This window comes from Sus scrofa, chromosome 18 (genome assembly GCF_054392235.1).
Source record: "Sus scrofa isolate SSC_HxYL_T2T_F1_AM1 chromosome 18, Sscrofa_HxYL_maternal_Yorkshire_Landrace_v2.0, whole genome shotgun sequence".
NCBI classification, from domain to species: Eukaryota; Metazoa; Chordata; class Mammalia; order Artiodactyla; family Suidae; genus Sus; species Sus scrofa.
This window is the reverse complement of record NC_139400.1, coordinates 11,907,515-11,933,219: the sequence shown is the minus strand read 5'-3', so window position 1 is coordinate 11,933,219 and position 25,705 is coordinate 11,907,515. Positions and strand designations below refer to the sequence as shown.

Genomic DNA, 25,705 nt, shown 5'->3' with positions numbered 1-25,705 from the left:
TGCCCGCCCGGAGTGTATGTTGAAGGGAAGGAAAGAGACATTAAGGGGGCCACGGCTTCTTCCCAAAGCACACGATGGCCAGCAGCGCTCTCGCCTCTCCTGCTCGGGTTTCGCCACGTTCCGGCAAGGAGGATTTTCACCAGGCTGGTCCAGGCGCTGTCTTTCTCGCCTTCGCTCACACTGATGCGCCCTGCCCGGGACACGTCCATCCTCAGCCTTCTTCCCCAAATCAGAAGTGACTTCGCCGCCGCCGTGAGGCTCATTGTCCCCGGCAGTGACAGATGATGGTGCAGTTTCTGAGCAAATGAAGTCATCAACTCCCAGGCACCCGTGACATCCTCAAAAATGTCCGGGCTGCAGAGCCACAGGCCCTCCACTGACGGTTGGAAATAATGGGCAAAAGGCAGGCAATTATGTGTTGACACCAAGCTCGGCTGCTGTGAAGGGGCGGGGGTTGTAATTCCTGCCCCTGGGTCATATCAAGATTTGGAACCAGAGCCCAATTTGAAATAACATCAACCCAAAGATCTGATTAGACCGGGTGCCAGGTGGGGCGTGCCTCCCCAAACGGCCCATAAATCCCTGCAGGTTATAATCTAATGCACAATCATTACACCCCCTTCCAGGCGGCCGTTGACAGCGGGTGGACAGCGAGCAGGTGACGGATGCTCCCAGCCCTGTCTGGACTCACCCTCGCACCCAGAAGACCTCTTATTTCCCTGGCCTTTCAACACTGGCACGTCACGCAGGCTGCAGCCGCCGGCACAGGTAGCGGCCCGCAGTAATTAAGGCAGGTGATCATAACCAGAGGTGCCCATGGAACTCCCCTAGAGGCATGTCACGGAGGCGACAGCAGAGGGCTGGCTTCTGGGCACCAACCCCGGAGTCCCAGGAGGGCTCAGGTGAAACAGATGACGCAGAGAGAGAAGAGCAAAGTGGGGCGCTCCTGGGCTCGTGAGGACACAGGCGTGCTCCCGCCCAGGAGCAGAGAGGGCAGAGGGCAGGGAGAGCCCGCCTGGCTTCCAGAGCTGCTGTAGACTTTAACCCCTCACGCCCTTTGACCCCATGCACACGTCCGATTTTCAGGTGTGGAGAACTTCCACGTGGCAGGTCAGCCGCCTCCCCGGCCTGGAGCTCACACCACCCTCCCCCCGCATGTACCTTCCCAGGCACGCGTGTCCTGCTCTTGCTCTGCATCTGAGGCCATCCCCACGGGCCTCCCAAGGTCAGGCACCTCCCGGTCACTACTCCTCCACCCACAAGCACCCCAGGACACGGTCCCCTCAAAGACTCTCCCATGCACTCCCTTATTTAAGAAATATTCACAAAACCAATGTTGTAGCCCTCGGGATACGGCAGTGAGCTGCCTTCTCAGAGCTGACAGGTGGCCCAGGAAGACACACCATAAATACGACAACAGCCAGAAACATCCGATGGTTGCAGAGACTTGGAGAGCCACCCCTCGGTGAAGGGGTGCAGAGTAATAGAACTGGGGCTACTTTGGGGTGCGGGCAATGAGTCTGTATTGAGCCTAAAGAGTGGAACATATTTGTATGAATATTTCACTTCTATTATGTTATTTGTATGAACGTTGTTTCTTTCTTTTTTTTTTTTTTTTTTTTTTTTGTCTTTTTGCTATTTCTTTGGGCCGCTCCCGCGGCATATGGAGGTTCCCAGGCTAGGGGTCAAATCGGAGCTGTAGCCACTGGCCTACGCCAGAGCCACAGCAACACAGGATCCGAGCCGCGTCTGCAGCCTACACCACAGCTCACGGCAACGCCGGATCGTTAACCCACTGAGCAGGGGCAGGGACCGAACCCGCAACCTCATGGTTCCTAGTCGGATTCGTTAACCACTGCGCCACGATGGGAACTCCTTTTTTTTTTTTTTTTTTTCTTTTTTTTGCCATTTCCTGGGCCACTCCCGCGACATATGGAGGTTCCCAGGCTAGGGGTCCAATCGGAGCTGTAGCCGCCGGCCTACGCCAGAGCCACAGCAACGTGGGATCCGAGCTGCGTCTGCAACCTACACCCCAGCTCACGGCAACGCAGGATCGTTAACCCACTGAGCAAGGGCAGGGATCGAACCTGCAACCTCATGGTTCCTAGTCAGATTCGTTAACCGCTGCACCACAACAGGAATTCCTAATTTTTTTTTTAATGTTGTTTCTTGCATTATATGTCAGTTTATGAAGCATAGGTGTCTACCTGCTTCCATCTGTTTGAGCAGGAAATACACACAAGAAACCATGTCACTCCCAGAAAAAGTCACAAGTAGCCAAGGAGAGGAGGTCAGATCGGTACTGGCTGTCACATAAAAGGACCAGGGAGGAGAAGGTGCTCCAATGGCCAGTTAGCCAAATAGGTGGGCTGACCTCACTCCACACAAGGCAGAACTTTAAATATCCCTGCTGGCCATCATAAGATAGGTGAATTTTTCCCTACATGCTAGTACAGCAAAACACAGAGCGATGGTCATTAAAAAAAAGAAGGAAAGTTTAAAAATACATTCTTGAGAAAACCACAAAATCTCAAAAAATAAACAAATAAAACAAACGTGAAAGAAAGAGGCTTTAAAGGCGCCGAAGCCTGTTTTACGCCAGTAACACTAGAAGAGGTGACAAGTCAGCCATCTGGCCAGTGGCGCAGAATGGAATTGTGGACTACAGGACAAATGTGGCTCAAACCTGTGTTCCAATAAAACTTTATTGGAGTTCCCGTCATGGCACAGTGGTTAACGAATCTAAGAACCACGAGGTTGTGGGTTCGATCCCTGGCATTGCTCAGTGGGTTAAGGATCTGGCGTTGCCGTGAACTGTGGTGTAGGTTGCAGACGCGGCTCGGATCCTGCGTTGCTGTGGCTCTGGCGTAGGCCGGTGGCTACAGCTCCAATTAGACCCCTAGCCTGGGAATCTCCATATGCCGTGGGAGCGGCCCTAGAAAAGGCAAAAAGACAAAAAGACAAAAATAAATAAATAAATAAAACTTTATTAACAAACCCAGACAAGGGGATTCCCACCAAGGAGGCTCATGAGGAAACCCAGAGGGAAAATAAGTGGACAGGCAGTGGCTGGGGGCTGGGGGGGGGGGGTGTGGCATTGTAGCACCTATATAAATTCTGGTACCATTTTAATTTCAAAATTGTGAAAAACGTAAGGATATTTTGAGAATGAAAAATAACAAAGTACTATTAAAGTTTCTAAAGGTGTTCTCTTTTCAAAACAAAATATAACCAGTCATTGATAAATAACTAAATAAACCACTGATATTTAAAATCTAATGGCAACATACATGAATATGTCGTGTATAGGGACACATCTTTTCAAATAGTTGAATAACGTAACATTTACCCTCCAGGAATAACAACGTGATGCTCTATTTACAGAACGATAGCATTTGAGATCCAGATGCATCATTCTGCAAGACATATTATAAATTTGCAAAACTGAACTTGGAGAGGAAGGGCTTCCATTGGAGAGGCTGAGCAAAGCAGAGGCTTCGCCACGGCGATGGTACAGGAGGCAGGAGGGAGGAGAGGGGACTGTGTGGACAACGGAAGGCAGAAGAGGGTCATTGGAAGGGACGACTGGTGGGTCTGGAAAACTGCTTGGGAATGGGGACTGCTACCCATGGGATTCTAACAACTTTCTAACTGGCATTCTGGGGCATTTCCCCACAACATTTTGTCTGTCAAGCAAGAGCATCCTTTACTGAGAAAGAGCATCCTTCAGGATGCAGCGTAACCATGGCAACCAAGGAGCAGTCCATATGAGGACCCCCTTCCAGGGTGGGAGACAAGTGTAGGTGCCCCCTTCCCAAGCCTTATTTTCCTTAAACTTACCCTGTCTGCTCTCTCACCTGCAGCTTGGGGTAAAAATCAAGAGAGCCACACCCTTGCGCCACGAAGATCCTGATACGCATAGAAAGCCAAGGTCGCTCAGCGCCAAGGTATCTGAAAGGGTCAGCGCGTACCAGAGACTCCGGAGGTGACATGCTGGCTGTCCCGGAGGCAACTGTCAGTGACAGTAATGATGTCTCTTTTCAAGTCGGTACTTTCCCCCCCTCCTGGAGAGAAACGTGGGGTCTTTCTCGGATTCAGGCAGCAGGAACCAGAGCCCTGCCATACACAGCGCAACTCCGCTGCTCCGGGAAGACCTCCCTGGTGGCGTTGACCTGCAGCCAGCACCACGCCCCACGAGCTGGCCTGCTCCGGGCTCCTTCCTGTCGTCACTGAAGACCCCAGAGGTCTGGGCAGACCCGCTCTGGGCTTAATCTGGCTCACTCTCCTGGGTCAAGCTTGGCCTCTGGTTCTTAGCTCTGACGACTCCTGCCTGAACACCACTCTTAGAGGGAGCTCAGGCCTGCCCTGAGTAAGGTGGGAAATACAGGGAGAGCACAAGCCAGGGCCCTCGGGAACCCTATAGAGAAGTCAAATCGAGCCATAGAACAATCGCGGAGAGGTGAGCAGGTGTGCTTGCCTCAGTGTGTAACCTTAGCCAAGAAAGGGTCAGTCCCAGGGCACCCTTGGGGCACGAGTCTTGTTGAAAGAATCGGCTCTGGGCCACACGGTGAAAAAATGCAGGCTCTGCCCACTGCCTTGGTGCTGCCCGTCTCCTGGCCTGGGCACCCACTCCAGCAGCCCTTCACCCAAAGCCTGCCACCCCTCCCTCCACCAGCTCACTCGGCCTCACAGACATCCCCCCACCATTCGCAGTCCTTTGACCCGAGTGAAATTTCCAGTATTCAACCATTTGACCTACAAAGTGGCAATTTCATAAGGTTCAAACAGATCATAGAAAGAGGGCAGTTTTCCAAGTAAGAACCTCCCTGACGCTGGATTCCCGGGAAGACAGATTCAAAGGTATGTGACACGTACAGGCTGACGGCACCGCTGTGGCTGCAGCAGGTGCACGGAGCCGGGTTGGGTTGGTTTCCCGTTAAGAGCGCAGCTGGCAACGGAGCTGCTCCCTTGCAGGCAGGCCGATCCCCTTTGGGATGGACACGCAGGGCTCTGTGTCCTGGGATGGAAGCGCTGCAGCCTACCGGGAGAGGAACACTGCACAAAGATTCCTGAGCCTGGGTCCTGCTTCGCCCCCCGCCCCCATCCTAGATGTCTCCGAACCCGCAAACCCAGTACCTACGGAGATCCCGGCGCGCCCCGCCCCCCTCCCCCACCGCAGGCGTCTCCCTCCCTCCACCCCTGTGGTTCTCTGACAACCAGCATCTTAGCACCCCTTCCTGCGAAGAAAATGAACCTGCACGGCAGTTGACGTCACCATATGGCCGGAGCTGCTGGAGCCAACAGATGGAAAAACGAAAAATAGAAGCTGGCTCCAGGGACTCCAGAGCCACCGTGACCCCCCCGGGGCCCCCAGGCCTTCTGATCCTTCATCAGCAGGCCGGGGACAGCCTGGTTCCAAGCCTGGGCGTCCCCTTCCTGACCTTGAGCAAGCTACTTCTCCCCCTAAGGCCAGTTCTTCTTCTGCAAAGTTGCAAGAGCAGTTTTTTCTTCAGACGGCAGCTGAGGGGCTCGAAGAGGAAAAGCAGCCCTGCCGGGGTCCAGGCTTCTCCCCGCAGGTGGACGCCACTGGTGACACAGGACCCAATCACCAAAAGCTGGGTGTGAAGCAAGCACACGGAAAACCCCAGGCCAGGCCTCTGGCCCGGCACAGGCGCAGGTCCCTGAGCCACTCCCGAGCTCCCTCCTGAGCCCCCGCTGGCCGGCCGGCTGCCCGGACCCTGCCTGTGCTTCCTGGGGTGTGTGGCCTGCTCCTGCCGCCCAACCCTGGGGAACACACAGCCCGACCTTTGCTCTGCCAGGTGCTGGGGGGTCTCATGGGGAGTAAAGGCTACAGCTCTCTCCACATGGAAGCTCCTCTTTAGGACAGAAGTGTCTGCTGAAAAGGAAGAATCCTATCCGTGGGGGAACTCCTGCCGCACACTCTTGAAATGTCTGTTTAGGTTTTCGTGTGTGGAGAAGGGCACATCAGCCCTGCTGGCTTGAGTATTCCACCGCACAGTTTTTGGGGAGTTCCCTGGTGGCCTAATGCTTAAGGACTTGGCATTATCACTGCTATGGCACAGCTCAATCCCTGGCCCAGGAACTTCTATGTACCGCGGGCACGGCCAAAAAAAAAAAAAAAAAAAGAACTCCTGGGAAGGAGGATTTAGGATGTCTACATAAACTGATGTTTCTTTCTTTCTTTTTTTTTTTTTTTTGTCTTTTTTTTTATATTTCTGGGCTGCTCCTGTGGCATATGGAGGTTCCCAGGCTAGGGGTCTCATTGGAGCTGTAGCTGCCAGCCTATGCCAGAGCCACAGCAACGCGGGACCTACACCACAGCCCAGGGCAACGCCGGATCTTTAGCCCACTGAGCAAGGGCAGGGATCGAACCCGCAACCTCATGGTTCCTAGTCGGATTCGTTAACCACTGCACCATGACGGGAACTCCATGTTTCTTAATCTTTTTTGTTTTCAGACCTCTTTGAGAATCTAATGAAACTATAGACCCTCAACCTATACCACGCATTCCCCCCCACCAGCCCCCAAGGGCTCCTGGAGAGCCTGGACATCCCTCTGTGTGGAAAGGAAGCCTCAGGGCAGGCAGATCTGAGCCGGCATCTCAGCACAGCCTTTCACAGCCGAGGTTCTGCGGGACACACTTACTGCTGCTGCCTCTTGGTTTCTTTATTTGTAAAATGCAGACAATACCTGCTTCCAGGGCTGCAATAAGGATGAAATAAGGTCATGTCTTCAGGGCACCCGTAGTACCTATTTCATCTCCTGAAACAGCATTTTCCAAACCATACTGTCCGCCCCTGTACTGGGTATTAGAGAAAGTTAAAGAAAGAAACGTGTCACAGACACAGAGAACAGATTTGTGGTTGCCATGGGGGTGTGGCGAAAGGATGGCTTGGGGGTTAGCAGCTAGTTAGCTAGTTAGACTAGTTAGCGCCTGCAAACCAGTGTCTACTGCATGGATAAACACCAAGGTCCTACTGCAGAGCACAGGGAACGATATTCAATCCCCTGCGATGAACCCCAACAGAAAATGACCTGCAAAAGCATGCACGCGTGTGTATAACTGAATCATTTTGCCATACAGTAGAAAGTCACACAACGTTGTAAAGCGACTATACGTCCACAAAATGTAAAAATTAATTTTAAAGAGAAAGCAAGGTGTTAGACAAAGATACATCCGGGAAAACTCGCTAAAACCAAACCTATCAGCCAGCTTCGCTACCGCTGTATCTGCTGAGACCTCACTGGAAACTACCGATGCGATTCTCCAGGTGGAAGATGGAGTGTTGCAGTTTTTCTGGCCTCAGGGTCTTTTTTCCGTGGCCCTCGTCTGGACGTGCTCTGGGAAATGTCGCCCTGGTGCGTAAGTGTGCCCGCTAGACAGCCAGCTCCTGAAAGCAGGAACTCTCAGATGCCCGGTTTGTGAAAAGTTAGCCAACTGTCTAGTCAGAGGGAAGAGTCCCCCCAAGAAGCCTCACTTCTGACATCAGTGGTAGGTTTTGAGGGCCCTCAAATTACTCACGGGTTTTCTAATTCACTAGAAGGACCCACAAAACTCAGAAATGCTGTGAGACCCGCGGTTACGGTGTGTTACAGGAAAGAGCTGCAGATTAAAACCCATCCAGGAAAAGCAGAAGGAAAACTCCAGGCGAGGACCAGACTCAGAGCTTCCGTCATCCTCTCCCCATGAAGTCGGGACACTGCGACCCTCAGAGCATCAGTGGGCAACAGCATCCACGGAATACGGCCAAGCCAGGAAGCTCAGCCAAGCCCAGTGTTCAGAGCTCTTGCTGGGGCTCGGTCCCAGCGGCATGACTGACTAATTGCTCACATGGCTAATGCCAGTCTCCAATCGCTGAGACTCCATCACCGAAGCCCCCACCTTAGGTGACACTGTCAGACTGTCTGGTGTGACCAAGCTCCCAGGCCAGGGCTCTGAGACTACACCCCAGCATGGAGGGCAAAGACCCGACCTGCATTCTGGCAGGTATGAATTCCTTCCGACACAGGGTCATATCCCAGGAACTTGCACCTGTAGGCCTTTGAGGAGACTTGGTTGGATGAATGAATAAAGGAAATACGCTTGGGAACCGTGGGAGAGCTCGTTAGTCCCAGCCTGCTCCGGCTTCCCAAAGGCCCTGTGGTCCCCAGCACCCACTTCTGATGATAATGACTGGCCCGAATCACTCTTAAATAAACCTACCCTGATCCATAGCTTAGTGAACATGGCAAAATATCAGATTCAATATCCTTTCAAGATTAAAAAACTCTTACAATTAGAAAAAAGGGATTTCTTTAATCTGATGAAGAATATCTGTGAAATACTTAAAGTCTTTCTTTCTTTACTGAGAGCTTTCCCTCAGAAATCAGAGGTTAGGAAAAGATGCTCGCATTCGCCACTCCTATTTTTTTAAATTGTGATGATTTTTGTTTTTTCCATTATAGCTGGTTTACAGTGGTCTGCCAATTTTCTACCATAGAGCAAGATGACGTATTCACACATACATGTGTACATTCTTTTTTCGCACATTATCACACTCCATCATAAGTGACTAGATATAGTTCCCAGGGCTACACAGCAGGATCTCATTGCTAATCCATTCCAAAGGCCATAGTTTGCATCTATTAACCCCAAACTCCCAGTCCATCCCACTCCCTCCCCCTTGGCAACCACAAATTGCCTCCGAGTCCATGATTTTCTTTTCTGTGGAAAGGTTCATGTGTGCCATATATTAGATTCCAGAAATAAGTGATATCATAGGGTATTTGTCTTTCTCTTTCTGACTTATTTCACTTGGTATGAGAGTCTCTAGTTCCATCCATGTGGCTGCAAATGGCATTATTTTGTTCTTTTTTATGGCTGAGTAGTATTCCATTGTGTACACATACCACATCTTCTTGATCCATTCATCTGTCGATGGACATTTAGGTGGTTTACAATCACCACTCCTATTAATATCATACTAGAGGTTTTAGCCAGTGCAGTAAGGCAAGAAAATATAATAAAAAGCAAATGAAACATAAGAAATAGAATGTTACTACTCACAAATGACACAATTTTATATGCAGGAAAGGAATCTAAAGTCTGTTAGAATCCATAAGCACATTTTGCAAAGGCACTAAATATAAGGCTAATATATAAAACCAATTGTATTTTTATATATCAGCAAAAGCAGAGGATAAATTTAAAACACACACACAAGCATAAAAAACTTCAAATGCCTAGGAATAAATCTACTCTTCCTGAAAAACATCAGACATTACTGAAATTAAATAAGACCTAATGACTAGAGATATATACCATGTTCATAGATTGGAAGACTCAAGATGATAAATATCTCCTAATATTGATTTACAGGTTCGATGCAATATCCATAAAACCCTACTTGTGTTGTAATTTTTTTTTTAATTTACAAACTGATTCTAAAATGTATTTCAAAATGTACGCACTTCCCGTTGTGGTGCAGTGGAAACAAATCCAACTAGGAACCATGCAGGTTCAATCCCTGGCCTTGCCCAGTGGGTTAAGGATCCGGTGTTGCCGTGAACTGTGGTGTAGTTCACAGACGCAGCTTGGATCTGGCGTTGCTGTAGCTGCGGTGTAGACCGGCAGCTGTAGCTCCGATTAGACCCCTAGCCTGGGAAGCTCCCTATGCCATGGGTGTGGCCCTAAAAAGCAAAAAAAAAAAGAAAGAAAAGTAAAAGACCGAAAATGGCCAGGCAATCCTGAAGAAGAAGGAGAAGCTGGAGCACCTACGTGACCAGACCCGGGGACCTGCTCTAGAATGACAGGAAGTAAGACACTATGGTGCTGCCACAAGGACAGCAGCCAGACGCACCGACCAGAACACAGGCGATCTTGGGGCTCCGTCCGGTGCGCCAAATCCCCCCAGGTCATTTGGTCAGGAATTCAGACAGAACACAATAGACGGCTGACTCTGCTCCACAGTAACCAGGCCTCGGCTGGAGGGGCCGCACACCTGCGAACTGGCTGGAAGAGCTCACTGGTGTTGTCTACCTGGGCCTCATCTCTGGCCGCGGTGATTTGCATCCGTGCTCCCCCACGTGGGTGGCTCGCTGCTCGCCCTCCCTCACACTCAGCCTACACCGCAGCTGGCCTCCCTTGGCGGGACAGCAGCAGCTGCCCAGTGTCTTAGGGCCCTGCCCCCAACTGGCACAGCTGTGCCACCATATTGTGTTGTCTGGATGGGTCACGAGTTCTGCTCAGATGCAAGGGGGGGAGGCGGGGTGATAACCTCCAGCTCCTGATGACACACACCTGCCAGAGGCCTACATCCATGTGGCCCCCTCTTTGAGACAAAGGGGACACCATGGCACAGTGGAGAAAGGATGGTCTTCTCAATAAATGCCAGTCAGGAGTGCCCATCGCGGCTCAGCAGTTAACGAAGCTGACTAGCATCCGCGAGGACGCAGGTTCGATCCCTGGCCTTGCTCAGTGGGTGAAGGATCCGGCATTGAGGTGAGCTGTGGTGTAGGTTGCAGACGCAGCTCAGATCCCGAGTTTTGTGGCTGTGGTGCAGGCCGGCAGCAACAGCTCCCATTCAACCCATAGCCTGGGAACCTCCAGATGCTGTGGGTGCAGCCCTAAAAAATAATAAATAAATAAAATGATGCCAGTCAAACAGAAATCCGAATAAAGAAAAATGCTTCTTAATACCTACATTACACAAGACACACTCAAAAAACTCAATTCTGAGGACTGCAGACCTAAATAGGAAAAATAATAAGGTTTTTAGAAAACAGTCTAGGAGGGTACCTTCATGCTATTGGGATACACAAGTATTTCTTCCTTTTTTTTTTTTTTTCCTGGCCGCACCCGAGGCATATGGAAGTTCCTGCGTCAGGGAGTGACTCCAAGGTGCAGCTGCAACCTACACAATAGCCGTGGCAACACCAGATCTTTAACCCACTGTGCCTGGCTGGGGATCGAACCCTTGCTGCTGCAGAGACAATGCCAGATCATTAACCCCCTGCACCAAAGCAGGAAATCCTAGACAAGTGTTTCTTTAAAAAGACCCACAATGCACTAATCATAAAGAGGAAAATGATAAATTGAACTACATTAAAATTAGGAACCTTGGAATTTCCCATTGTGGCTCAATGATCACGAGCTTGACTAGCATCCATGAGGACTCGGGTTCGATCCCTGGCCTCGCTCAGTGGATTAAAGATCTGGTGTTGCCATGAGCTCTGGTGTAGGTCATAGACGGCTTGCATCTGGCATTGCTGTGGCTGTGGCGCAGCTGCAGCTCCAAGTCAACCCCTAGCCTGGGAGCTTCCATATGCCACAGGTGCAGCCCTAAAAGGCAAAAAAAAAAAAAAAAAAAAAAAAAAAAAAAAAAAAAATTAGGAACCTTTAGTCATGAGAAGATACTATTTAGAGAAGAAAAAGGCAAGCCAGAGTGAGGGAGATATTTGTAATACACAAAGCCCTGATATTGAAAACATATTTTTTACACGGATGTGAAGACTTCAGAACACGTGTGCCCTGCTCGCAGGTATGAGCTGGTACAGTTACCCTGGAAAGTTGTTTGGCAGAACATACACACACCCTCTCACTTTCACTCCCAGGTGTGGCCCCAGGAGGAAACTTCAGGGGTTCACCAAAACACACGAGGAAGAATTTCACAGCAGCACCCCCCCCCCATCGCCCCAGACCGGAAGCAAACGAAGTTTGTAACGATAAGGAGGGATCACTAAATCACGGTATAGATATATCCGCGTCATAGACTACGACACATGGATGCAAACGGATGGGATACCGACACGCAACACAATGTGGGTGGATCCCACAAACGTGGTGAGCAACAGAGGCCAGGGTACCACCTACACAGTCTCTGGGTCCACTTACAGGCAAGGCGACTACGTTTGCGCGGGACGTCAGAACAGCGCCCCCCGTGGCGGGGGCAGGTAATTGCTGAAAAGGACCGAGGCAGCTCCTGAGAGGTCCAGAGCTTTTGTTGTGTCTTGATGGGGGGCGGCGGGGGGCGGGGGGGGGGGGGTTAATATGATGCGTTCACTTTGTGAAAGTCACTGAGCTGTAAACTTATCATTTGTGTGTTTTTCTGTATATGTGTTATATTTCAGTTAAGTTCAGTAAAAAAAAAAAAAAAAAACAAGGGGAAAATTCTACTCAGATATTTGCTTACTCAAATTTCATTTTTAACGATTAATTACAAATTAGAAGAGAGAAAAGAAAGGGGGAGGGCCGGCATGTGGGTCCAAAAGAAAAAAGGGAAAGAGAAAAAAAATAGAAATCAGGGTTTTTATCGAAAGCAGTAAAACTAAGAGGCAAAAGGAAAAGGAAGTAATTCTATGTGTCCAATCATTACTGTGATTAAATTAAGTTTTTGCAATTAGAGTTGGGAATGTCTCCTTCTCATTATGTTTTGTATATAGGCCATGAAATCACCCTTCCAGGACACAGGATAAATTGGAATTAGTTTTAGTTCTTATAAGGGCTCCAACTTCAAACAAAATGTCAGGTTTAATGATGCCTCCAACGACGAAGCTAGAAATTAATTTTTAAAACTCATTTCTTGGGCCACAGCTGGGTCACCAGTAGACACTGTATTTTCCCAAGAACGTGCAGCTACCAGCTATGAGTGCTCTGATTTTCTGTGCAAACTGAATCAGTCTTTTTCCAGAGAAAAATGAGAACTTCCTCTATTAGAAGAGAGAAAAAAAAAAAAAAAACCTCTCCCTAGGACTAAATTGAGAAATTAAAGTGTAAGTAACTTCATGAATTGAAATTGATTCTCCTGGAGAAAAATTAAAACTGGATCCCTCCCAGGCTGTACCTGCGCAGGTGGCCTTAGATGAATGAAAAACCCAAATGTGAGATAGAAACTATAAGGTTCATAATAGAAAATTCAGCGGCATGTCTCTGTGACTTTGAAAGCAGGGAAGGACTTTTTTTTTTTTTGGTCTTTTTGTCTTTTCTAGGGCCACTCCCGGCATCTGGAGGTTCCCAGGCTAGGGATCCAATCGGAGCTGTAGCCACCGGCCTACGCCAGAGCCACAGCAACGCGGGATCTAAGCTGCGTCTGCAACCTACACCACAGCTCACGGCAATGCTGGATCCTTCACCCACAGAGCAAGGCCAGGGATCGAACCCGCAACCTCATGGTTTCTCGTCAGATGCATTAACCACTGTGCCACGACAGGAAGTCCCAGGAAGGACTTAGACAAAACTTCTCCACCAGCACCCATGAGGCGCATCACACCAGATGTGCACCTAATGACATGAGAAGTAAGCGTTTCTCTTCGGCAACTCCGAGGGCGGGGTCTCGGCAGCCCATGGGGTGGAGGGGACACTGCGATGTCTGCAACTGACCAGCAATTAAAAAGCGTTCTTACCCCACGAAAAAGAGGGTGATCCTAACAGGGAAATGGGTGAAGGGTCCAACAGGCTGAGTTACAGAAAAGAAGTGCAAAGAGGCATTAAGCAGACAAAGAGATGTTCATGCCACCGCCGAGCAGAGAAACACAAACTAAAGGCTTCTGCTATCACCTCCCACTCATTCGATTGCCACATTGCGTTGCGTGTTGGTATCCCATCCGTTTGCATGCATGTGTCGTAGTCTATGACACGGATATACATCGAATGGATCAGCCCCTCGGCTGGTGGGGGCACAGGAACCTCTCCCCTCCAGATGGGGCTAGAGAAGGGACCTCTCGCCCCAGCTGGGTCCAGCTGCTCGACCGGCGTGACACAGTGGTGGCGTCTGAGATGGACAGAGCACGGAGGGGGGTGCTGAGTCTGCACGGAGCTGGAAACACACCACTGTGGTCATTAAAGTATGACAGGGCTTGGGCTGGCTGAGGCTGCTCCAGCCGAGACTGACCGCTAACAGCTACAGCTGAGCGGGGCGGGGGGGCAGGGGGTGGGGTGAATATTGCCATTTTATAGCTGCAAATACTTTTTTTGCTAATCGAGACATGGATTCTTTATCTTTCCATCTAGCCCTCTCTTTTGGGAAAAGGACTCTGGTGGCCTCAGACCAGGCTGCGCCCGTTGCGAAGGCAAAGCCGGCAGGTGTCAGAACGAAGGCCTCGGCCCCGGGTGACTTGGGCCCAAAGCCCCGAAAGCATTGCTGTGTTCCCGTTGTCACACATGCTGTGCCCTGAGTCACACAGGCCACGGGGGACCTGAGCACTGACGAATGATGGTCCATGTGAAATAAATTCGTGTGCAAGTCCTGGCTGGTAGCAGATCAAGGGCTGCTGGGTCCAGGGAGCCGTCGCCCTCTGTGCAAAGCAGTACCAGGACCCCTCACCAACCAGGGCTCTTCTTGGCTGACACTGACTCTCTGGTAGGAAGCGCTTGATGACAGGTTAAAAGTCGTCTATTGGCGCCTTTTCTACGGGAAACACTGGCTAAATGCTGAGGGTGAAAAACAACCTTCAAGCTCATCAAAAGAGCCCTTTAAACACCACATGGTGACACGGCACGGCTGGGGTGGATCTCAGGACAAGCCCCATCAGGCGGCACCTCTTGTTGGACTAGCTAGGCAGTCTCCCAGAGGCGCTCTGCTCAGGATGCTGTAACAAAACAGACCGCAGGCCTGTCTCCCTCGCAATCTGGAGGGCAGGCTGTGCCCGGGCACGGTGCTGGCAGAGCCCTGGCTGGTGAGAGCCTGCTCCCCGGGCAGCTGTCTTGCTCCAGCCTCAGGGGCCAGCAGGGAGCAGGGAGCCCTCACCCCGCTCAGGGGGTTCCGGCCCATGAGCCGTCACCTCCCAGGGCCCCGCCTCCTGGCCCCGGCACCCTGGGCGTCATGTCTCCACCAGGACTCCTGGGGACACAGACACCCAGCCTGCAGGGCTGGCAGCTCGGGCCATGGCTGTCACTTCACGTGCTGCGTGAGAACCCAGCGTCCTCTCGGGCTGGGCCCTCCTGTGTGAGGCCCGGTCACCCGACCTTAATTATAGGGTTTTTATTCGCTCTGTCAAGGAAAGGGCTCTCTTTACAGAGCTGGAAGCATCCTTATTATGCTCATTGAAGTTATTACAGGCCGTGGGCGGGCCGAGGCTGGTCCAGCCCCGAGCGCTCAGTCGGCAACTGCAGCTGAGCTGGGCTGAGCCGTCTTAGAGCTTAAGCACCTTTTTTTTTTTTTTTTGCCCAGTCCAGATGTGGGTTCCTTATCTTTGCATCTAGACCTCTCTTTTGGGAAAATGACATTCGCGGCTTCTTTTTTCCTCTCCAGAAGTAGAGGTCCCGTGAAGGAATTGGCCAAGAGCTGTGTGTAAATAGTCAGCTCCGTGCTGAGGGCCTATGTGCATCTCTGCAGACTGCTTCCCTTAGGAAAATGCTGATTTCCCTCAGGAAAATGTCCCTGAAACGTCTCAGTCTTTTTTTTTTTTTTTTTTCCTGTCTTTTGTCTTTTTAGGGCTACACCCACAGCATATGGAGAGTCCCAGGCTACGGGTTGAATCAGAGCTGAAGCCACCAGCCTACACCACAGCCGCAGCAACGCTAAATCGGAGCTGTGTCTGCGACCTACACCACAGCTCAGGGCAATGCTGGATTCTTAACCCGCTGAGCGAGGCCAGGGATCGAACCTTCAACCACATGGATACTAGTCAGGTTTGTTAACTACTGAGCTACTAGGGAAACGCCAACTCAGGAGTTCTTGAGAGCTGGGTGTGTTTGTTCCACGGATGATCCCCCAGGGGCCTGGAGGAGGAGCCCCCTGGCAGGAAGGCGTAGCAGTAAACCCCACCTCCCACTTTGGGGGAGCAACCCCAAAGAAGATCAGTCTGGTAGCTGGGGGGTCATGGCTGTGGGGCCCTACGCCAGACTGGCCTCCCTGGGGAGAGGGCAGGGCCTGACTGGCCCAGACGCTGATGGGGAAGTAGGAAGAGGTCCGCCTGCGCCCCAACAGGCTCGAGCCCCGCCCCCCACGAGGACAGATTCACGTCGCCCCCAACTCGACGTGGGCGGGGCTGAGCGAGGCAGGGGTCCCCCTCGCGGAGCTTGCCCCCAGGGCACATGGTGACAGCACCCCCTCCATTCTGGCATTCGCACCTTCTCCCGAAGGATCAGGAAGAAAGAGGCCGCCAGGGTTTCCTGCCGCCGCAGAGACATCCCCACGGCCACCGCGGAGTGACCCGGCCGGGCGCCGTTCCAGATACAGAGGGTCTTGTCAGTTTCCAGGCTTCGCTCGAGGCTGGCAACAGCCAAGGCGGCCAGAAATAACTCCCTCAGTCGCGTTTATACAGCTACCAAAGAGGAATCAGGGAATTGCAACTGATTCGAAATTCTCAAATGGACTTGATAGCATCGCATAAAAAAAAAAAAAGTTTAACGCTGTCAAGAGAGAACTGGCGGCAAGAGAAAAGAGCTGGTCCTGGCAGAACCTGAGACACCGGGACTCAGGGAACCAAGAAAGGGGCTGCCCGGGCATCAGCTCGGGTGGGGGCGGGTCACCCGGTGACCTGCAGGGTCTAAGGACGCCAGGGGTTGCCTTCTCTACCGGGCTAGGAAATCCTCTCGACCACCCAACCTGTGCAGGTTAACCGGACCTGCCGGGGCTGTGAACTCGTGGCGCTTCCAGGGCGTGTAGATTCTCACTCACATCTCGAAGAATGAGGCGCTCTCCGGGGTGCAGGCTGCGGGCTCGTGCACGAGCCGCACGGCCCATTACTGTCCAAGCGGGCTTATCAGAAAACACTTTGGGAGTTCCCTGGAGGCCCAGCGGCGAAGGAGTCGGCATTGCCATTACTATGGCATGGATTTGATCCCTGCCCCTGGCTCCAGGAACCTGTGCCTATGCCACAGGTGCCGCCCAAAACGAAAAATAAGAAACAAAAAACACGTGGCACGGTACCCAAAATTAAACAATTAAATATCATAAGCAATAGTTTTCCTGCAAGACTGGGATGGATTTTTCCTTCTCGCTCCTTTGCACTGGGCCCGCCTCTGCTTTGGGGGAGCCCAGCGCATGGGGGAGGCGGTGTGAGCAACAGCCTGGGATGGGGGATGGGATGCGGGGATGGGCGATGGGGCTCCAAGGCAGGAAAGGCTCATCAGGAAGTGACACCCAGCTGAGGACTGACATTCTGGTCAGGACCGGGTCTCATGAGAGCAGAGGACACAGCTCGTGCAAAGCCACACAGGAAGCGCAGCGAAACATAGAGGCTGCTGCGGCAGGGCTCCAGATGGCAGGACGGGGGACAGAACGGCTGGTGACTGACAGCTCACCTTCGGGGTGGGGGGGGCCAAGACGGACCTACACCGGCCACCTGCTGTGTGACTCTGCATGAGACCAAGCGCTTCTGTGCACCAGCCTCCTGGGAAGGCGCCCCCACCCCAAGCCAAAGGCCCAGCCTGGTGCCAATAGCTGTTTCCGTCTCCCCATTCCCAAGCTCTGACTCCCACCCCCCTTGGCAACTTTCTGCGGATGATTTGGGCCTGCCTTTAGGGCAGGCTGGTTTTGACAGAGGCTTTGAGTATTCTGCTATTTCTCACTCTAATGGAACACATTCACGGCATTTGGTTGGTTGGTTTGTTTTTTTGTTGTTGTTTATTGGGGGTTTTTTTTTGGTTTTTTTTTTTTGTTTTTTTGTTTTTTTTGTATTTTTGCCTTTTCTAAGGCCACTCCCCTGGCATATGGAGGTTCCCGGGCTAGGGGTCGAATCAGAGCTGGAGCCACTGGCCTACACCAGAGCCACAGCAACGCGGGATCCGAGCCGCATCTGCAACCTACACCACAGCTCAGGGCAATGCCAGATCCTTAACCCACTGAGCAAGGCCAGGGACCAAACCCGCAACCTCATGGTTCCTAGTCGGATTCATGAACCACTGCGCCACGACGGGAACTCCAGCATTTGGTTTTATACATCAGTCTCCCCTGCTTGGCTAATGTGAGTTGTGTCTAGGACACAGAGCCTCTCTCCAGCATGGACATACATAACCACGATTCTGCACATGCAAGCCTCCAGGTCTGACCTGGCTGGAGCAGTTTCCCAAGGGGTCAAGGGCTGGCCGGGAGGCCCCACATTGGCTCTGCCGTGTCCAGACTTTGCAGCCCTGTGGCCTAAGACAGGAGGCCGTGACATTCCTCACCTACTCCTAAGTGTCTGGCTACCACCTGAATGGGCCCACTGAAGGTAGAGACCCTGGGGAACTCGGTTGTGGAAATGGCTTTGCTCTCTAGGGAGCCAGCTGGCGAACCTGGGCCTGTCCCGGGCAGGGCCTGTGCAAACACGATTCCTGGGGCCCCCTCGGGGTTCAGACTCAGCAGTTCTGGGGTGGAGTCTGAAAGTTTGCTCTGTTCTAGGACTGATTTTATAGCTGGCAGGTAGGCAAGTTGCTGTCACCTTTCCGTATTATCTCATCCTGTGGTTATGAACCGGGTTTGCAAAAGGCAGGATGAGTAAACGTCAATAATAAATTTGACAGTTTGCTCCCCAGCCTAAGGGAGAAGAAACCCAAACTTGAAAGGAGAGAAGGGGGCGGATGTGGAGAAACGGATGTGGAACGGGGCGTCTGAGGCTGTCTGCCAGCGGGGAGAGTAAAACAAAAATTTGTACTGTAAGGCAAGTCGAGAACAATTTAAACCCCCAGTTCTCCTCTGCCCGCTGGGGGCCCCTCCCTCCCATGAGGGCGCCTCTGCTTCGTGCATTGACCAGAAACACCTGCTCCACCATAAAGATCAATTTTTCTTCTGGCACCAGCCAAGCAACTCCTTGAAAGCTGACATTCCTGTCTCAGCCCCGTAAGGGGTCATTATGACACCACCACCACCATCATGCACGCATGCGCGTGCGCACAGACACACACACACACACACACACAGACACACACACACACAGACACACACACACACACACTTGCCTTCAGCATGCAGGCTTCTTGGGCGACCTCTCCTTACAATGTCAATAAATGTCCCTGGAGTTCCCATCATGGTTCAGCAGTTAACAAACCCGACTAGCATCCATGAGGACGCAGGTTCGATCCCTGGCCCTGCTCAGTGCATTAAGGATCCGGCGTTGCCCTGAGCTGTGGTGTAGGTTGCAAACACGGCTCAGATTCCACGTTGCTGTGGCTGGTGTAGACCAGCAGCTACAGCTCCGATTCGACCCCTAGCCCGGGAACCTCCATATGCCGTGGGTGCAGCCCTAGAAAGCCAAAAAGACAAAAAAAAACAAAACAAAACAAAACAAAAAAAAACCAAGAAAAATAATAATAATAAAATAAAATAAATGTCCCTTAAAGAGAGCAGACTGGCCGGGTGACCTGGGCAGACACGGGCCCACATCCAGCGGAAGCTCTTCGCTTAAACTCTTGAGAATTCACTGTTGCTGCTGGCTCCATTGCTTTATTTGCCTATTTTATCTTCCTCGCATAACCAAATGCGTCTCCGTGCCTCAGATGAAATTGGGGACGGTTAGGCAGCTTGAAAGACTTGCTCAAATATATGATTCCAGAAGGTCAATGATTACAACAGTGCCACTCTCCATATGGAAAGAAGAGCAAATCATTTCCTGCCGTAAGAGGGCCGCCCAGGAAACAGCGAGGCCTGGGCCGTAACACACTAGGAAGACGGAGGTCCAGAGGCCTCTGGTCACTGCTGACGGGGCCTCGTCCAGGACCAGCACACCGAGTGACCCTTTCAGCAGATCCTCGACGGAGAAATGAGCATTTCTAGAGCCAAAGGACAAAGGCCTTCAACCCTTCCTCAAAATTAAGACCCAAAGGGAAGGGATCTCGCAATACGGAGGCTTCCCCACCATCCAGTTCTGCGAGAGCCAAGCCACTCGCCACTGCAGCCGCTGCCCTGCAGCACAGCCCGAAAGGAATTCACGGCGAAGAGCTGGCACACGGATGACCCTCCGACGGGTAGTTATATTTGGGGGGGGATTGATAAACCCCGTTTCTTGTATCTTCCCATACTTAGAAAATCCCTAAAGCTGTCAGCTAGGATGTCTGCTCCTTGCAAACAGCAGTGACCTTCTACCCAGATCTGTGTTGGAGGCACGTACCCCACCCCCAGCATCACGTCTGCACCGACCTCCCCCAGCTCTTGATGCCGCCCCTCCGAGCTCTGTGACAAACTGTCTCCTGGTTTCCATCCTTAGGGTGGCGCCAATAAAAATGTCCATTGTCTCCTTGGACTGCCAGTTTCTTCCCCTTCTCCCTCTTCCTCCTCCTCCCCCTCTTCCTCTTCTCACTGGCAGGGCGGCAGGCTGGGAACACGCACAGGAGAACCGGAGCTCAGGGTCCGGACAGCCTGGCTGCTTCCCGGCTCGGGTGATCTTAACCAGGTCTCGACCTCAGTTCCTACCTACCCAACAGGCAGGTAGAGACGCACGCGTACGGAAAACAAACTCACGGCTACCAAAGCGCGGGTGGGGGTATAAATTAGGAGTCGGAGACTACGGTACGCACACTCCTCTGTGGAAAAGGGCCCGCTGTGTGGCACAGGGGACTCTACTCCATAGCTCATGTAGCCAAGAATGGAAGAGCATGTAAAAAAAAAGGAACCTCTAGATTTATACAGGTATAAGTGACTCTCTGTGCCATACACTTGAAACGAACACCGAAGCATTGTAAATAAACTATGCTTCGCTAAAATTTGCTTAAACAAAATAAAATAGATTAACGAAAAGAATGAGGCAACCGCCAGTGTTGAGGACTGACCTGTGTTCTCCAAAATTCGTATGTTGAAGCTCTAACCCCCTGGGTGACTGTATCTGGAGACCAAGTCCTCAGGTTGGTGATTCAGGTTCGATGAGGTCGCAGCGGGGTGGACCCCTGTGAGAAGACACACCGCAGCGCTCCCTCTGAATGCACGCAGAGGTCCTGGGAGCAGACAGCGAGAGGCACCCTCTGCAAGCCAGGAGGACGGGCCTCCCCTGGACCAGCCCTGGCCTCGCCTTGATCTAGGACTTCCAGCCTCCAGGGCTGTGAGTACCCGGGCCGTGGTACTTTGTCCTGGCTGCCGAGCTGGCTGAGCTGGCCACCAGCTCTGCAGTCCTGCTGTTGCGCTTGGAAAGCCTCCTTGCGTTCCAGGAGCCCAGCATATCGCTGTCACCATAGCAGGTGGCTAGGGGCACCACGTACCCCGGCACACACCACCTGCAGTCGCCACGGTGATTTGGGAACTGGAAGTGCACACACACATCACTACTTGTCCTCACTCTCCTTCGGCACACATCCCTCCCCCGAACGTGTGCGTAGACATGGCACAGCCCGGTTTCAGGAAGATTTCAAATCCCCAGGCAGGACCCTGCACTCCCGGGCGCGGCCACTGGGTGGCACCCGACACGCGGCGTGGCGGCTGCTAGGACGCTGCCTGGACCCAGGCCAGCAAGGGCGAACCCAAATCTCCCTTTTAATCGATTCAGCTTCAAAGACGGAGGCAGCACAAGCTCTTTTTGCTTTAAACCTTTACGGTCCTAGTGGGACTCCACTTCCCCTTTAAAGGTTGAGAATTTAGCATCGGGAGTGAGATTTGCTGTAACTGAAATACACACAATTTTGAAGACTTAACCCTGCAAAAATGTGAGCTCGTATTACTACGTCTTTGTACTGACCACACACGGAAAGGACATTCGGTCACACTGGATTACATAAGATGCTGGTGACATCCTGTTTCTTGCGTCACCTTCAGTTGGCTACCACACGTTTCAATTACCTGTGCAGCCCACAGCGCATGTGAGCAGGGGCGCAGCCTGGCTGCCCAGGGCCTTGGGGTCTCCCTCCCCACTTCCCAGTGACATAGGGCCACGGCTGGGAGCACTTTTCGTCAGCACTGCAAAGGGCCTCCTCTTGGTGCTGGGGGAGAAAACCAGGGTGCAGAGGGACCACCTGCCAGGCCCAGGGCACGGAGTCAGGGCCAGACGCCTGCGGGTCTTACAAGACCCCACTTCACTCATCTTGGGCCTCTGGTTATGGGCTGGGTCCTTCCTCAATTCAGCCAGTGTTCGCCAAGGAGCAGGTGCACTGGTCTGTGAGGCCCTGTGCTAGGGCGGCACCTCAGGGGGACAGGGAGGGAGGTGTGGGCAACAGCAAAGGGCTGATTCCCAGGTGGGGACTTAAAACTCAGGTGACATGTGAGCCCGGGTATAGGCCTGCAGCCTCAGAAGGCACCTGGTCCTGCTGCTGGGGGAAGGAGCCCTGCCTGGGAGATCTATCCATCTATCCATCTATCTAGAGAGACAGTGAGACAGAGGGATGGAGAGTCAGAGACAGAGAGAGAAATTTGTCTTAAGGAATTGGCTCTGGTGGCTGCAGGGTTGGCAAGTCTGAAATCTGCAGAGCAGGCTGGCAGGCTGGATCCAGGGAAGAACTGGTGCTGCAGCCGGGGCTGAAGGCTGTCTGGAGGCAGAGGTCTCCCTTCCTCAGGGACCTCAGTCTTTTTCTCTTAAGGCCTTCAACTGATTGGGCGAGGCCCACCTCACTATGCAGGGCAATCTGCTTCCCTCAAAATCTGTTGATTTAAATGGTAATCTCGTCTAAAATATACCTTGATAGAAACATCTGGACTGGTGTTTAGCCCACTATCTGGGTGTGGCGCCCCCAACCAGGCCGACACCTCGAATTCACCATCCAACCACCCTGACATCCAGGAAATCAAGGACACACTCTCGATGCCTTGGGCCGTAGGTGAGTCCTTTCTGATTGGCTGCTGCTTCCCGCCAGGCATCCTTATCAGTGTTTGGAGTGTCAGCCAGGCTCAGGGTCCCCAGGGGACATCCTCGGGGACATGGCTGCCCTGCTCTGCCTTTCTGAGTTCTGAACCAGCTCCCGTGCTGGTTTTTCTCTCTCCTCATATTTGCTCCCGACCGGGGGAAAGCGAGGGAGCCGAGCATCACGATACCCCTCAGCAGGCCAGGAGGAGTGACACGTGGTCACTGCAGGGTCAACAGCAGAACCAGCAGCGTGGGCCCCAAGCCAGCACTGGGCAGGCCGGTGGTCCCCAAGCAGGGCAACTGTGTGCCCCTGGGGACATTTGGGTTGTCCAGGCTGGAGGAGGGAGGATGCTGCTGGCATGTGGAGGGCGGAGACCAGCCAGCTACGGGGGCCGCCACTGACCTCCAACAGCAGGTGCCAGGGCTTACCTGCTATTAACACAGCTAATTGCACCATCCCGGGAGCAGACACCACCATCAGACCTTAATTAACCTAAATTAACCTCCAGGCCGCACCCCCTGGTGATGGGCATGAGCTGGGCAGACAGGCTGGCAGGGTGGTGCCGAAGGCGCCAGAATCAATGAGGCCACTCGGGAAAGGCTGAATAATTGCAACCCACATGGGAATAATCAGCTCAGGTAAGTGATGGCTGTCAACCCGGATGGAAGGCTCCATTCCCTGAAGTTCTGTCCTGGGCCCTAAAGAGGCCAGAATTTCATCAGTGACCAAAGATTCAGGAGCCAAGTTAATGAAATCACCAAATTGGACAAAGCTTGGAGAGACGCCCCAAATAGACAAAGCCCACTGAAGGGACATCTACAGGGATGCATGCACAATTCTGCGTTGGGGCACAGGACACCCAGGCTCCCAGGGTAGCTTTTCTGACTCCATGAAGTGGCCAAAGCAGCAGAAAGTCCAAGTGGGAACGCAGGCGCGGCTGTGTGCAGAGCACGCGATGGGGCCCCAGCGACACTTCGCATGGCCTTCCGCCTGCACTAGCCTGTCTGATCCAGCCTGAAAGCTGCGGGCAAGGGGCCCCAGAGACGTTCTTAGACCCATTCTACAGGCGGGGCTCAGGGAAGCCACATGACTGTCTGGTCGTAGCAGAGCTGGGTTTGGAAACCAGGCGTTTTCCCTAAATCCCGCATCCTTGGGCTTTGGCCAGACGGGATTGACAGGAGGGGCTGAGATTGAAGAGAGCCCCCCACCCCCCGCCACCCAGTGCCCTGGGCCGGCCCTGCAGAGTTTCCTACAAAGTGAAAATCCTTTAGGGGTCCAGACAAAAGATAAAGGAAAAAAAATCAGATGGCGTCACCTCAACAGACCTCCCCCCCTCCCGCCACGCCAACAGTCCCGCCAGCACTGCTGCTCCGGCTGATGCTGGAGGAAACCCCACCAGGGGTGAAGGCTGAGAGGTTGGGGGGCCCCGAGGGCCAGGGTGGAGGCTGGCTGCTACCATCAGGGAGCAAAGCCAACTCTGTGGTTGTAGTCAGAGACGCAGCCAAAATTCACCCAGGCGTTTACAAGGAGAAAAGTCAAAGTCTAGCCAAAGACAGACAGACAGACAGACAGACACACACACACACACACACACACACGGCTGAGGTTTCAGTCTTAATAGGAGACAAGGTCGTTTTTCAGCCAAAACACATAAAATGAAGGAAAGCAAAGGCATACTGAGCCCTTTAGCCTTATGCTTTATAATAAAGTTTGTGGTAGTTGTGAACATTAAATATTAATACATTGTTTTGTAAAATGTTCAAAAAGCAGAAAGTACAGAAATACAAGGCAAATAGGCAGACATGCATGATTCATAGGAGATGTTTGTTCCCTCTTTGGCCGTGTTCCCCTTTTCCTGGTTCCTTTGAGTAATTTTTTTTTTAATTTGGCCACGGTGTGCAGCAGCTTCTCGGGGGATCTTAGTTTCCAGACCAGGGATCGAACCCAGGAGGCACCGAATCCTAACCACCAGACCACCAGGGAACAGCCTCCTTTGAGTCATTTAAGTTTTCTTTCTTTTTTTTTTTTTTTTTTAGTATTCCATTTTAAATGATCTTTCGTCTTTTGGGGCTCTGTCTTTTTGTGTTATTAGCGGTTGCTCCCAGGATCACAACATGCTTGCCGACCACGTCACGGCCTGCGTACAGCTAATATTTTACCATCTAACTTCAGAAGCCTCTCAACTGTATTGGTGTCTTTATCCTGTCCTGTTACCTTACAGCCGTCACATGCGTCACATCTCCATAGTTAATCAACCAGATGCCAGAATCCTTGCTTTCAACTGCCACGCGTATTTTAAAGAAGTTAAGGGGAGAAAAAGGGTCTATGATGGTTTCCCAGGCTTTACCGTTTCCGTTGCTTTAGCTTCATTCACAAAACTTAGCCGAGTTATAAACCATAAAAGGATTTCTGTTAATTTCAAAATGGAGAGATAATGAAGAAAATATTTTTGATCATAGTGAAATAAAACTAGAGGTTGATAAAATCACAAAACTGAAAAAGGCCTGCACCTAGGCATTTTATACTTCCCTGTTAAACAACTTTTGCATCAGAGGGAAACGAAGAGAAATTACAGAATTTTTGGCATTCCCATTGTGGTTCATGTGGAAATGAACCAGACTAGCATCCATAAGGACCCAGGTTCGATCCCTGGCCCTGCTCAGGGGGTTAAGGATCCAGCGTTGCCATGAGCTGTGGTGTAGGTCGCAGACACAGCTCGGATCCTGCGTGGCTGTGGCTGTGGTAGAGGCAGGCAGCTGCGGCTCCGATTCAAACCCTAGGCTGCGAACTTCCATATGCTGCAGGGATGGCCGGAAGGAAGGAAGGAAGGAAGGAAGGAAGGAAGTATAGAGGGAGAGAGGGAAGGAAGGAAGGGAAGGAAGACGGAAAGAAAGAAATTACAGGATTTCTGGGAAACAATAATAATGAAAATACAAGATCGAATTTATGGAATGTAAATAAAGCATGTTTAGAGAATTAAATATTTACATTGGTAAAGCAGGAATTACGTGAATTTACCATCTC

General features: G+C 51.9%; 1 long non-coding RNA gene across 1 annotated transcript in view; it reads right to left on the bottom strand.

Annotated features, from left to right (window-relative positions):
* The window catches only part of LOC102168197 (uncharacterized), a 90,943-nt gene extending 69,789 nt beyond the window's left edge, over positions 1-21,154 (bottom strand). Inside the window, exon 1 of the long non-coding RNA XR_014833448.1 lies at positions 20,687-21,154. This is a non-coding gene — a long non-coding RNA (uncharacterized LOC102168197). The remainder of the gene's footprint in view (positions 1-20,686) is intronic.
* Between the last annotated feature and the right edge of the window lie 4,551 nt (positions 21,155-25,705).